This window comes from Temnothorax nylanderi, unplaced genomic scaffold, assembly GCF_030848795.1.
Source record: "Temnothorax nylanderi isolate EJ_2023f unplaced genomic scaffold, tnyl_v1.0 TNYL_tig0012_pilon, whole genome shotgun sequence".
In the NCBI taxonomy this organism is placed as follows: Eukaryota; Metazoa; Arthropoda; class Insecta; order Hymenoptera; family Formicidae; genus Temnothorax; species Temnothorax nylanderi.
The window spans coordinates 1,279,234-1,293,586 of record NW_027249074.1 but is presented as its reverse complement, the minus strand read 5'-3'; the positions used below and the strand labels follow the sequence as shown (position 1 = coordinate 1,293,586).

The window sequence follows — 14,353 nt, the reverse complement described above, 5'->3', positions numbered from 1 at the left end:
TTTTCAATTTGTGATAATAAAGCCCGGCGTATCTTCAAATAAGTAAACGCAATTAGTTCTGCCATTTTAGAATTATTTTACATGGAAAAATTAATTAATAGATATTTTCTCCTTTAAAAAATACTATTTAAAAATATATCGAAAAATAACGAAATACCTCGAGTAACAATTAACTCGAATTAAAATGGTTTAAATTCACAATTTTATAATCAAAAAAGGAAAAAAAGAAAAAATGGAATACATGTTTCAGAGTGTAATTCTACCATTTTTCTGTTATTGTACTACCATCAAGCTGTGGAGAATTCTCTCTGTCAAAAAAAAAAAAGAAAAATCATCCATTTTAGAAAAGCTCGTCTGGAAAGAACGGGTTAAAGGGGTCTTTGCGAAAATATCTTGACCGGTATAGAAGAGTGTCGGGGAAAGGCGAGAGCCGAAATAAGAGGGTCTGCTGTTCATTATCCGATCCGGTTTATTATCCGAAAGCCGTACAGAGAAGAAAAAGAGAGAAGAATAAAGGGAAAAAGAGAGAGAAGAGAAGAGGACGGAAGAAAAAGACTGCCCTTTATTTTCACGGGCGACCTCACGGTCGGTGACAAATTTTCCACTCCGCACAAGCCGGAGCTTGGTCTTCGATCGAACGATTCCGATGTAAATCACTTCATCGTCGACGCTTTACACACAGTCGATCGGGCGAGCCATCGCGGGCATCGCGGCTATATCCGACAGATCAGCGTCGTCCGTAGTCCCGTAGCTTAGACTTAATTACTGCGATTAGCGTGAGAGGCGGCCCACTATATCTGCGCGTATTACACGGCCCGGGGCAGCTGCCCTCTGCTCTCTCTTTCTCTCTCCCTGTCTCTACCTACCTACCCTTGAGAATTCAAGGGGGCTCAGAGGCGTAGGAGTGGCGTGAGTGAGGCGAGCCAGCAGTCAGTAAACCCCTCTAGTATGTACCCGCCACTCTGTCGCTGTGTATACGCCATCGACCCCCCCGCCAGTAACGGAATTACCGAACACTCGCCCTGCGCTGCAAGCCCTGCGTTATTAACCCTAAGATCAGATTTTTTCATTGATCCATATTTAAACTATAATGGTCCATAAAGCTCTGAGTAACTATGAAACGTTAAATGAGTCGTCGAGCACAATAATGATATAAATTAGTAATAAATTATCTATTAAATAGATGATAATAAAATTTTATATTATTCTCTTCATCTTTACAGCAAAGATACAATAATATTAAAGCTAATTTAAGTACTTTTATCAAAGGCATAAAATAATTACAAAAAGTTATTTTATGATAAAAGTACTTGAACCGATTCTGACATTATTGCAGTATCTTTGCTGTAAAGATGAAGAGAATAATTTGTCTCAGTTTCATCATCACGTATACACACACATAGGAGCGAGTCCATGCAAATTGATAAATACATGCAAAAATAGAAGATTAAGAGATTAAACGTTATATAAGAAAATATAGAAAAATATGTATATTGACATGTGGTTAATGAAATAGTCAGTTTCAAGGACCTCAATAATTGTCGTGTTCAACCTTATAAATTAACGCGCCGTAAATTTTTTTCGCATTCATCTCATTGCGCCAAAAGATACGTAATCTGTGTACTTAACGTTGCACTTCTAAGGAAATCCACCTTCAGTAAAACGGGAAACCGGTTTTTGCGGCAAATCCTTCAATTGGAATCACACAAATAACAGCTTACGATCCATTAGCGACGGCGTTGCGCGTTTCAGCATAATTATTTAAAGCGATTACATTTTACCGTAATATGTAGCATTCAGTAACCGCAAATGCATCGTCGACCACAAAGTTGATCCGCCCGCTCTCTGTTCCAGAGATACCCGGGCAAAGGCGTAGCCTACGTACATACGTGCAATCCGGCGCGGGCGCGGGCGTCTACCGGTGACGATGTAGAATGCATCTACCTCTCTGCCTCACCCTCGTCTTCTACCTCACGTAGATTCCCGTTTCCGTTTCCCTTAGCTTCCGTCTGCGTCGTACGCTCCGCACCGTTCCGCACCTCTCTCTCTATCTGCATCCCTTTATGCATCGTCCTTTCTATCTCCTTCGCTCTTTTTCCGTTCTCTCTATCTCACTCTCTCCTTTCCATCTTCCTGCCTTTATTTATCTATCTGTCCATGCAGTGGCGTAAGTAACATTTATAGAGTCCCAATGCAATGTAAAATAAAGATTTATTCATCTTTAATTATGAAAAAACGTCTATGTCCTTTTCCTTTCTTTCTTACATTTTTCTTCTTTTCTTCCTCATTGTCTTCTTGTTTTTGTTCCTTCTCTCTCTTTCTCTCTCATTCTTGTGCCGTTCCTTCTTTGCTCGCTTTATTTATTTCTGTCTTCTCTCCTTCTTCTTCATTTCTCTTTTTCTTCCGATTCTTTTTCTTCTATTTGGTCTCAGGAATTATGACCCGGGGTTTGCGTTAGTTACGCCACTGTACCCGTCCCTTTCGCTCTCTCATACATCTGGTATCTCTGTCTCTGGTTCTCGTGTCTCTCCCGGTTTCTCTCATCCGCGTTCTCTCCCTCTCTTTCTTTTCTTTCCCTCTACCTCTGTCTCCCTCTCGCCCTCTACATCTCTCGGTATTACTGTATACCCACTGTGAGGATCTCGGAAATGAAGTCGACCCTCCTCCTCGCCCCTACCATCCACCGTGTCCTCCGTCCTTCTCCTCTTCCTTCTCTTCCTCCTTTCCCACCTCCCGCTGCTAAAAGCCTGGCGGGGTTGTTACGCAGACAGAAATTCAATATAGCCGTTACTCTTAGGTGGTTGTATGTACTTACTGTCTCTTCTCTGTGCTCGGATAACGTATTATTATCGAAGAGCGACAGCGCAAAGCGGCGACTGAGCGGAAGAGTGGATTCCTCGTCATGGAGAATTCACGAATCCGGGGAATAATCTCTTTCTCTCTCCCCCTCCCCCCACCCCATCTTCCACCCTCCGTGTCCCTCAGCACAGCACTTTCTTTCCCTCGTCGCGGAAATTCGCTGTACGAGCGATCGGGTTTTATACGCGTCAAGGGGACGTCATGAGTCGAGTACGCGCGTAATTGGTTAATGTGACCGAGAGGGGTTTGATTATCGAGTTATTAAACGTTAGATTAGATCTTGACGTAATGGGAATCGAGAGGAATAACATGCGAGTTGTCGTTGCCGTGTAACTTTATCTAACATTCAGATATTACGTATATATATACAGATGTTAAAGGTAGTATAGCATAAATATGCTTACGCACATAACAGCAAAATAACTCGTATATCATTCCTGTCGAACATATTAATTATTCGCATTAATTTTCAGAAATTGATGGTTACAAAAACTTTTTTCTCTCGGTTATCGTCGCGGCATCGATATCGTACGGCGCGAGAGGAAATATCGAGTAGTATCGACATATAATTAAATTTCATCATCCGTAATCGAATTGCGTGCGCACCATGGCGTGTTCATCGCTGATTCATTACGATCGCGTTGGTCATTAACATAACCACGTAGCAGAGGCTTTGTTGCTAATTATTACGATAATTGGTACCGCGCGGTACTGAATTCCGTGCCGTAACATTGTTGGGCTGCCGCGTGTTCCTTTCACGTCGGAATTAATTTGTTTCCCTCTGGAAAATCGGACGAGAGCTTTGTGTTTACATCCGCAAACGCAAATGCTCGTTGCTCCAGAAATTATTTTCCACAGCGTTAACTTTTACACGAGGTTTCTATGCATTTAATTATTGTTTAACATATTTCCTGAGATACGTGAAAATAATTAAGTAATTAAATAAGTAAAGTTATTATCGAAACACGGTCAGCCACGATAATTATGTAGTGCTTGGCTATAAACTTTACAACGTTTAATAATGGGTCTCTCTATACGAAAATTATCGACTGCATATGAATAACTAAATTATTAATTATGTATTTATGGTCGCTAGATTCTCTAGACTTGAATTTACTCGTGTAAAAGCGCTGGAGCTACTACTTAACAGAATTAACTTCCCTGCAGAATAAAATTAATTCTGTAACCGTTTGTAGCAGGAAGAAAGTAATTAACAAGCAATGAAGATTTTATATCTATTAAGATTATTCGCACCTAATCAAACTATCTTATTAATTACTTCATCTAGACGTTGAATAATCCTAAAAACATTTCTTAACGATGCAATTTTGCTCCGTTGTGCAACATGTGGAATTATTATAGACTGTTCGTCAAGTTTCGGTACAATATGTCACGGATAAAACTTGATCGTCACGGCAATCGTGTAAAATGCACTTTTCAGGTCCACCGGAAAATCGGGCATAGGGCGACGAAGCCTGCGGTTACATCACTGAATAACTACCCTCCGGCGGTTTGGTAGGTTGCTAGGAAACACCCCAGTGTCGAATCGTGCGCTTCCTCTTTCCGCGGCAGTACCATCAAGACGAAGAAAGATAGAACGATACCCTTCGGTTTCCTTCTGCGCGCTTCAATCTTACGGAGCATCTCGCACGAAATTCTGTTGGGGTTTCCAGCGGCTCAAGAGGGTGAGGACGATAGCTGTAAGGAAGGATCTAAAGGCGGCACGAAGAGTAATGAAATGGGAAAGGGAAAGAGAAAGAGAAAGAGAGAGAGCACGGGAGGGCGAAGAGTTCGACGTGCACGAGTTGTTTAGTGGATATGACGACGTACGATCCTCGAAATAGATATTTGTCACCCTAATGTGACGGGGTACGAGGGCCCGCGTATCAAGTGACGCGGTTGAGTGTCGACAACGACCGCTGACTCCCATCCCCGCAACCTCTCCGCATAGCCTTTATCGAAACAAAGCCTTGACACTCATGAATTAAGATTGAATGGCTGATTATGTTGATATTATCTACCAAATTGCTCTAACTTTCTTGAAAATATTGTTACATCACTTTATTGACATATCTACTGGAAATCTCCAATATTTTTACGGCCAGCAACATAGTCAAGAATTCGAAGTATTACGTTATCAATATTTTATTAATAAAAATCATTCCTCCAATACTTTTTTTATTTACTCGTTTTTATAGGATCTTTTAATTCATTTAATTTGCAAAATTGTATTTATTTTATGAAAATAATACAGGATTCGGAAGATTATATATGATAATTACAAATATCATTAATAATGAGATTCATTATAAAATCAAATTATAATCCTACAAATTTTGCAATTTTCTCTATGGAGCGAATATTGTATAAATACAGTTGTACAAATTTTAAAAGATTAATCATTAAGAAGCTGTGCAAAGAACATCGTTAAATTATCATTTTTGATGTTTTTCCAGATTGATAAATGATTTTTAGGTAAACAAGAGAATTTTCAAGTGTTCGCTTTGGTGCGAGTCGAATTTACTTTTTCTCAAATAACTTTTTTTTTCTCGCCACAAGAAAGAGTGACAAATGACTAACACAGAACGTTTTCCAATTCCGGACACAGGAAACAACGACTGCCGCGTTAAGTGTTCTCGGAAGAAATCGGCAGTCGTGAATGCTTAAAATATTGGAACTTTAAGAAGTCTCACAACTGTATTTACACGGCGTTTATTTAACTATTGAAAAATTGTAAAAACATGTGTGAGATTACATTTTACAAATGCTAATACGCTTGTTTGCTTCAAGCAATATCTGTAATTACACATTAATTCTCTGATTGGACTATTTCTTTCGTATAATAGCATTAACAAACGTAATTATATGATTCTATTATATTTTATATTCTCTAAAACACATGATATTATATTTTATATGATTTGATTCTTGGTAGTCAACTTGTTCGTTTTTAATTTTCACGTTACGATACTCGTATTGTTGTGTAATACTTATGATTATCGCTCATATTTTTATACAAATATATAGAAATCCCGAATTCTAATCTATTCATGGTTTATATAGTCTCGCGGCACGAAGACTAACCACGCGAATTTTAGAAGGCGGTTTGCGTCGTTTCGTAACGGTAGTTTGAACCACGGCAGCAATGCAATGAGAACCGAAACAAATCACGCGGAAAGATATCGTGAAGCGAAGCGCTGAATCGCTCTAGCTCCAGAACTCGTTCCGGAGCCTAGAACTCCGACCGCGCGCCGATTCGAATAATTGGAAATACAATTTGGTGAATCACAGCCGAGATTCGTCGTCGCCCGATCTCGGGCAAGAAATTCCGCAGTTTTTCTATCGATTAAAGTCGGCGTTCATACAGCATCTTCTGCCTCATTTGCCGGAGGCTCTTCGTCTGAAAGTAAGCACGACCGGCTGGGTGGGCCGAATCGCGTTACGAGAAAACCCCGGGGAGCGAGAGAGAGGAATCTCATTCGGAACGAGCGTTAGTACGATCGAGATAGCCGATCGATAGTCTCCCGACACTAGTAGCAAACACGAACAAAATGTGTTGAGACTACAAAGACAGAAGGAAAGTATAGGTATGGTAGAACGAAAAGGAGGAGATGGGGACTCGAGCGAGCAAGAGAAAGTTAGACAAGCTGTTTGAAAATTGTGATTCGTAGAAAAGAAAAATTAAAAGATGGTGAAGAGTGAAACATCCAGGATTTTATCCATATTACGAGAAATGTTTTCTTAAGATAGTTTACGGAATACACAAGGAAAACGATGTGGATGAAAATAAGTACAAAATTTTGAAGTATAATAAAAAAAAGCATCTATCAATAATATTAAATTATATCAGGTTATCAACAATTCATTATCTAATTTATTACAAAATTATTGTAAAACTCAATTTGGTATTTTTATATAAATATTTTTATGCAAACAGAATTTTTTTAACATAGAAAAGAATCAATCTTTCAAAAACTATAAATAATAATAATCACTAATAAACATAAGATTTCAAAATGTAATTGAAGTAAAATCACGTATTAAGTGACTTCAGTTATCTAAGTTACTTTTAATAAAGATCTAGATCTTAATAAGAATATATTTCTCAAACTTGTTAACGTCATAAAGAGGAATGGATAGCTTATAGTAAAGGAGAGAAAAGGCCGGATTGTGAGAGGCAGAGAGCATGACGAGCGAGAAGAAAAAAGGATCTAGTAGAAGAAGGGAATGTATCGAAGGATCTAAGCGAAGCTCGGATCGCAAATTGCTACTATCCCGAGGATAATAAAACAGTAACGATTTTCGCGGATAGCGAGCGAGGAAAGCACGAGCGAGCACGAAGCAGGACAGAAAGAACAACGAGGACCAAAAAGCGCGAGAGGAGGCAGACAGGAAAGGATGACGAGAGGATCGACTACGAGGAACACGAGCGGCCGATCGGCGGAGAGAAGGACGGATAGACGCCGCCGTTCACCTTGGAACAAGAAAAAAAGAGAATCAAACGCGAGAGAGGGAGGCTAGGGACAAAGAAAAGGACTTGTCAGGTAGCGGGCACCCTGCGTCCCCTTCCACCCCCTTCGACACCCTTCGGCTTTCTTCGCCGTCCCTTCCCTTCTCTTGCCTTGCCTTGCCCTTCCACCCTCGTACCTCCTCTCGCCCACTCTTGTTCGACGACTCCTTCCGTTACTACTACTCCTATAGGACGACTCCTACAGCCGAGGAGTCCTCGTTCTGCGAGATTTAGCACCGCGAGTCGGCGAGTTCCGTACAAGGGCTTCATCATCCGATCGTTTCTCCTTCACCTATATCGCGCACGACTCGGCGAAATCTTTTCAATTTCTTTATTCGATTCTCTCTATACAATTTTTTTCGCTTTACGTCGCGATAATTTTATTCCAAGAGAATTATGCGACTAAATCTTCAGCAAATTCATGTAAAAACCGTTTTGTTTCTATTTTTTAAAGAAAAATTGCGTGATCGATCAGAAAAGCGTTTGTTACAATTGAAGCCGACGTTTCCAAGACACGATGCATAAAACGAGTACATTCGAGTGTTTTGCTTTTTCTATTTCTTTTATGGGAAGCGTGATTTCGGCCGTAGAAATCGCCGACGAAATTATCCTTGATAAGTGTTTAGCCGAAGCCAAGCGAAGTTTAACTTTAAGCCGATCTAGAAAATTGCTTTTGCGCACTCGCGGCGAAGTACGAAATCCACGCATTTTGTACCGCGGCGCTTGTAGCACGAAAGCCGACACTTTGTAGGTTGCGAGCTTACCCACATATGACTTCGTTGACATATCGAAGTATAAGCCTTTAATCGGATTCGAAGCATGTAGCATAACACTTTGGTAAAGAGCCTCGACTGTCATAGATAAAACGTAGCGTCGTGTGACGAGTTTCTTCGCGTGACTCCATTACGTGAAGTGCTGAAGACCTCCAATATAAATAATACTCATCGTGCTATATAAATGTTTAATAAGGAGTAATGAGTACTTAATCAAAATAAGAGAGATACAATTTTGAATCATTCTTTATTTCGTAGAACAAAATTTTTAACGGAGATAATTAAGATAATTTCAGGGTAGCATTAAACTTTTTAATTCTATAGAATAGAAGCTCCGGATGTTCATCAATCTTTCAAAACGGTAAATAAACGCACGATAAATAAATACGTTGTGCGCGAAGCGTGGGTAAAATCCCGCCACTATACGCGAATAAGAGCAATGGAGAGCAAGCTCCTCGTTTCAGCGCTTCCCTCGTAATGCGCCGCTAAAGAGTCTAAAGAAGATAAAAACGAGCAAATGAAAAATAATCACCGGACCTAGTGCGGTTAGGAGGGCTGTCGGAAGGGCGAGAAGCGAAGGAAAGAGAGAAAGAGAGCGAGGGAGAGAGAGAGAAAGAGAGAGAGAGAGTCAAAGGGGAAAGAGCGACGACCACCATCGCCTGCTGTTGGAGGCAGCGACGTTTGAGAATACACGCGCCCCCTTCGGCTAATGGAAATAAGTTCGCCTTTCTGACCCTCCAGCTGCGAGCTGCGAGTCGGGGGGTGAATGAAAGGCGAACGAACGCAGACATCGGGCATCCGAGGACAAATTTGGCCGGTGGAGCTTTCCGCCGAATTAGACGATAAATATCCCTGATTTATCGTGCGGGAGTCTCCCCGACTCACCGCGAGTTATGTTCTTTACATTGTCGGCTTCATGATCGAATTAAGATGGAAAATTATCATCCTCGATTCTTACAACGCACAATTTTTAGAATTATAAAAAAAAGAAAATGATAATACAAGACGGATATATACACACGGATAACGCGAAAACACTTGACCGTTATAAGAAAACTTGCTGAATTGATGGAATTACTTCAACAACTCCGAACGTATCAACTTGGTAAATAAGAGCATGTGCTTGAAAGCAAGAAACAGCCGGCAAGATAAGTTAAGGCTGATAAAAAGTTTCAAGGACAGAAACTTGCGACTAATCATATCTTAATAACGCGATAAAAAGAAAATAAGCGCGAGAAATTCCCGACGATCGAAGGCGCGATGGGCCGCAAATTAGATCCTCGACGATCAAGCAACGATTACGTCGATCCGGCATCTCAAGGATCACGTCTTTGCGGCGCGTTCGAACGAGCCATAATTCGCGGCATCGCAGCCAAAGTGCTAATTCATTTATCCGGTTCCGCGCGCATAATCGATGCCTCGATCTCTTGTCACGATAATTAACCTCTTCGCCTCGGACAGAGGAGCCTCGGCGGGGAGATAATTAGCCAATTAGGCGTTACACGTCGCAACGCGCGTAAGGCCGAGGGATCGACGCCGGTGCCTGACGGGTGAAATTATCGCGAACGAGTATTGCCGGGAAACATAATTATCGTCCGACTCGCGATATTAAGCCACCGACGTAATCGGAAATGGACAATCCGCAAACAGCTCGAGGCGTTTATCACCAACAAACATAGAGAAATCTCATCGTCGCAACGTCATCATCATGATTCATATGACACATTATACGGCTTATAATTAGTTAACATTTTTCCGAAGAAAATCTATTTTAATCTCTCCAATTATTGAACAATTATCTTACTCGCACAATCTTGGATATACAATAAACAAACTATTTTATGTCCTGTTATTTCTTTAAAAGCTTTCGTCTTTACATAAATATTATATTTATTTCAAGACTGTTTTGCTTTCGGCTATCTTTTCGATTCAAGCCATCGACTCGAATGGAAAACTGCCGCGTGTCGCGAAACGAATGCATCTCAGATGCCATGCACGCTATTTACCACGACGCGCCGTCGAGTGGAAAGCGAACTGTGGCGGAAAGATTGCTCCATTACAACGGCGACAAGTGAGGTGCGTGTGCAGCATCTCCCTGCCGGGTTGGAGGAAGGAGCTGGCGAGCGGAGAGCTACCGGGAAATAACAGCGTATGCGAGATCTCGAGGATGTATTTCGATTTATCTCGCACGAGCGAGCGGTTTCAGCATGTATGTACGTGCACCGGGGCAAGCACCAACACACCAGCGACTATAAACCGAGTAGTATTAGGAGCTCTTCTGTGTGCCGTTTGTTCCGCTCTCTTCGTCCTCTACCTGTGCCTCGTTCTAGCTGACTCTTTCTCGCTCTCTCTCTCTCTCTCTCTCTCCTCCCCTTACTCACGCTCCCCTCGTGTCGAGGGAACATGACAATAATACGATATGAGGCTACGGGCCGCAGAATATAACGTAACTCGCCTCAGCGGGGTTCTCTGCTGAGGGACTTACCCCTCACCCCCTGCCGACGAAGGGAGAACAACGAGCTGGAGAAAGGAAGAGAACGGAGAAGGAGGAATAACGTAGACAGAGATGGCATGAAAAGAAGAAGCGGCAGGCGCTTGTAAAGTGCAATAATGCTGCCCGGCGGGGACATTCTTAAGGCGCGTTTACGCCGACAATTCTTGTGGACAATTGTGTTACCAACGATATAAACGAGTTTCCTGCAGCCAACAAGTGTCGACTGACTTTACCGGTCGACGGAGCGATAAATTTTGGGACGAAATCCTTTGCTGGTTAATTTTCTCAAGGAGTTAACTCGAGACTAGATGTGTATAAATGTGTATAATGTTCAATTAAAGTTCAATGATTTTAAAGATAATTTCCATTTTCACAACTTTTTTATGTATTTTATTCTTATACTATTCTTAACTTTTACACATTTTGCTATTATGTTATTCGTTTACCGTTAATCTATTAAATGCAGTAACAATCACCGATAATCTCAATATATGATAAAATATATCCTATTGATTTGTGCATAAAATGCAACTCTCCAAGTGTATTTAAAGAGCTACCGTCAATGAAGAATCAGTTAACGATGTAACAAATATATTTAAAAATCGCATTTAATTAGCACATTATTAGATACACTATTTAGACATAAAGGAAGGATAACACGTAATCAATTTCGGGTACTTCTCAAATTCATAATCTGATGCTATTAGCAAAATTCAATAGATGCATCTTTTTTCGTATCGTTACCAAAACATCGTGCAGCGAGCGATGTCACGCGCATAAAGTGCCGTACGTCGGTTTATAAGCTATTTATGCTAATGGTGCATCAAAGAGAGAGAGAGAAAGAGGAGGAGATAGATAGAGAGAAAGAGAGAGAGACAGAGAGGAGCGGTCGACTCATCGCCGTCGGTGAAGTCGTAATTGCTTTTACGCGAATGCAATTACGGGGCTTTAACGATGACGCGACGCGCTTAATTGCGTTTATATTCGCGCGGGATACCTACGTAATGAAGAAGACAATGGGGCGAGAGAATGGGAGCGAATGGTCCGCGCTCGCAGCATAACGCTACATCAACGGGTAGCTATCGCAATTTTTTCACGTTCTCTTTTATATCACGGATTCTTTTATTGCGACTGCTTTTTCGAGAATAGAAAGATGCCCGTCGTCGCTGTCGCTGTCGTCGTCGTCGTCGTCGTCGTCGTCGTCGTCGTTGTCGTCGTTGTCGAGCATCTGCAGAAGCCAAGTTTCCAATTAGCGAAGACACAGAAGACTCTCGTTATAAATAGAAGTTATGGGATCGAACAAGCGTTTTATAACGAAACGATTTACATCACTGAATTTATTTCCATAAGATTTACCGCGGAGTAGACTGGTTATACGATCTCTTAAATCATCACGCAGTTCTGCTTATCAGAAGTAACACAGAAACAGTAATTAATATAATATTGATAAAAATAATTACGGATTAAAAAAAAGTATGTTGTGCCAACAGTATTTTTAATCCATCGTATTTTTACATATTTTTCTTATATTAATTCTTCGTTTTCTCAGGACATTAGAAAATTCGAAATTTTTCTCCCAATATTCCTGTATAATTTATTACATATTCAATAATGTTTGTTATCTACTTAGTATTTCAATTAGACAACTTTTGGAAACTCAGAGAGTATGATGTAGAATTCGGACTATTTTAGCAAATAACAGAACGCGATGCAACGCACAATCGGAAGTAATCTCCAAAACGAATCGCGGTGATGTTTATAAATGATAACAGTGGAGTTTCCACGGTAGTCCAAATGTGAACGCGTACGCAGGACGGACGTGTGCCATTAGATATTTACGCGCGTCGAAGCTCGTCGTCGACGATTCGGTCATATATGAGTTTTATTGCCTCTACGTCGGATCTTACTTAAAGTAATAAAGTGGAACCCGAGATGGGTTAGCAATCCGGACGGTGGGTCGTAAATTTCTCATACCGTACGGTTGCTCGCCCGGCCGTCTCCTCGAGCTCTCTCTCTCTCTCCAGCCTCTCGTCCCCTTCCCTCCCCATCCCTCCTGCCTTCTGCTCGCTCGTCGAGCACGATTTCAACCCTATTCACTCGCCGTGACCCTCTGTGCACCCGCTTTCTATATAGGCCCTTACCATCGACAAAGCAACGAAATAACAGATTATTACAGCGACGATTGTTTCGGATATGTGCCACCATCAATATGGTGGTTTTAGGTTTACCCGGATTATATATTATGGGATTAACTGATTTACTGATTTAATAAATCGAGCGAATAAATACTGTTTTTCACCTTTTCACAATAGGCGTTTAAATTCTCACAATCAGTATCATTTCATTGCCTCCAAATCAAATTGCGTCTAGAGGCCAAAATTTGCAGATATATTAAATATAATATAAATGAGTTTACTCACCGATTACACCAGCTATTGCATCCCAGCTACGCAGGTCTTCAACTGCATCTGTAGAAATTAATGTATTATAATTATTATTATGATTTTTATCATCTGTTTTAGGATGTGTTTATTATCAGAAATTATTTAATTATTTTTAAATTAAGCGGATATACAATAATACAATACATAAAATTGTAAAAAATATAATTAAATATTTTATTATTCAACTCAAAGTTTTGATAGTTTAAATATTTCTCGGTGTAATCATTCGCAACTTGATATTTTTCTTGCTTGTATGCTAATTAAATTTATATTGGAAAATTTACTGGGGAATAATTAAAAAGAATCTGAAATTAATCACTGACGTTGATCAGAGTATAAAATATGGATCAAAAATGAAAATATAGTAAAAAATGTGTATTAGATTTCTGAAATTTAATTAACTGTGCATACCATTAAAATAGTTTTAGATTTTTATTGATCCATTAGTCTCGCGAATAAATATCTTAATAAATATTTAATAAGCGTTCTTATATAATATAATAAAACGTTTCTCTTATTGAAAATTCTCAAGTACCTTAATAAATATTTAATAAATAATTTCTGTTGTGCGCATGTATGTTGTTGCAATTATGTCCATATTTAAATAATGAAGAAACAACTTTAATTTACTCACCAACCAGAAGATCGAATTTCACTCCACCCGTTGCGCGAATTCTGCTTCAGAAATCTTCTTCATCAACTCCGTCGAGGAAACGATATATCCAGCAAACGCACACTTCATTACGCGCACTACTGAACTTCATATACTTTACACACGCTTTAATTACAAACTTTGAAAATTAATTCGCGCACTTTACTTTCGGAAATCGCGAACTTGCGCCGCGAATTCGCCACTACGCGAAACGCAAAACACGAGGATAGAGCATACTGCATACTTCGTTCCGCGACGCGTCTTATTTTTATAAAATATTTATTCCGAATAACTTATAAACATATTCCGAATATGATAAGGGATTCTTATAACCGTTGCGACCGTAGCATTAATTAATTCAAGCTTGTAATTTATAAGACTAGTTACAAGTAGTGATAAGAATTAATACAGAAAATAATCGCGGTCAATTACTACTGCATATTTCAATTATAATTCATGCATCTAATTTTTTAAATTTCCTAAATTTAATCATTACACTGATTGTAGCAATTTCATGATTTTAATCTATAGATCCAGCTACAAGCAGTGGTCACGGCCAATATAAAAAATAATCGTGCTCACTGCCAATTATTATTACAGATTTCAATTAAGTGATGCATA

General features: G+C 40.0%; 1 protein-coding gene across 1 annotated transcript in view; it reads right to left on the bottom strand.

The window, feature by feature from the left end:
- The window catches only part of LOC139767819 (uncharacterized), a 189,831-nt gene extending 175,866 nt beyond the window's left edge, over window positions 1-13,965 (bottom strand). The window contains exons 1-2 of the mRNA XM_071697470.1: window positions 13,715-13,965; window positions 13,057-13,104 (exon numbers count right to left, since the gene is read on the bottom strand). The gene's annotated coding sequence lies outside the window, so the exon portion shown is untranslated. The remainder of the gene's footprint in view (window positions 1-13,056; window positions 13,105-13,714) is intronic.
- Between the last annotated feature and the right edge of the window lie 388 nt (window positions 13,966-14,353).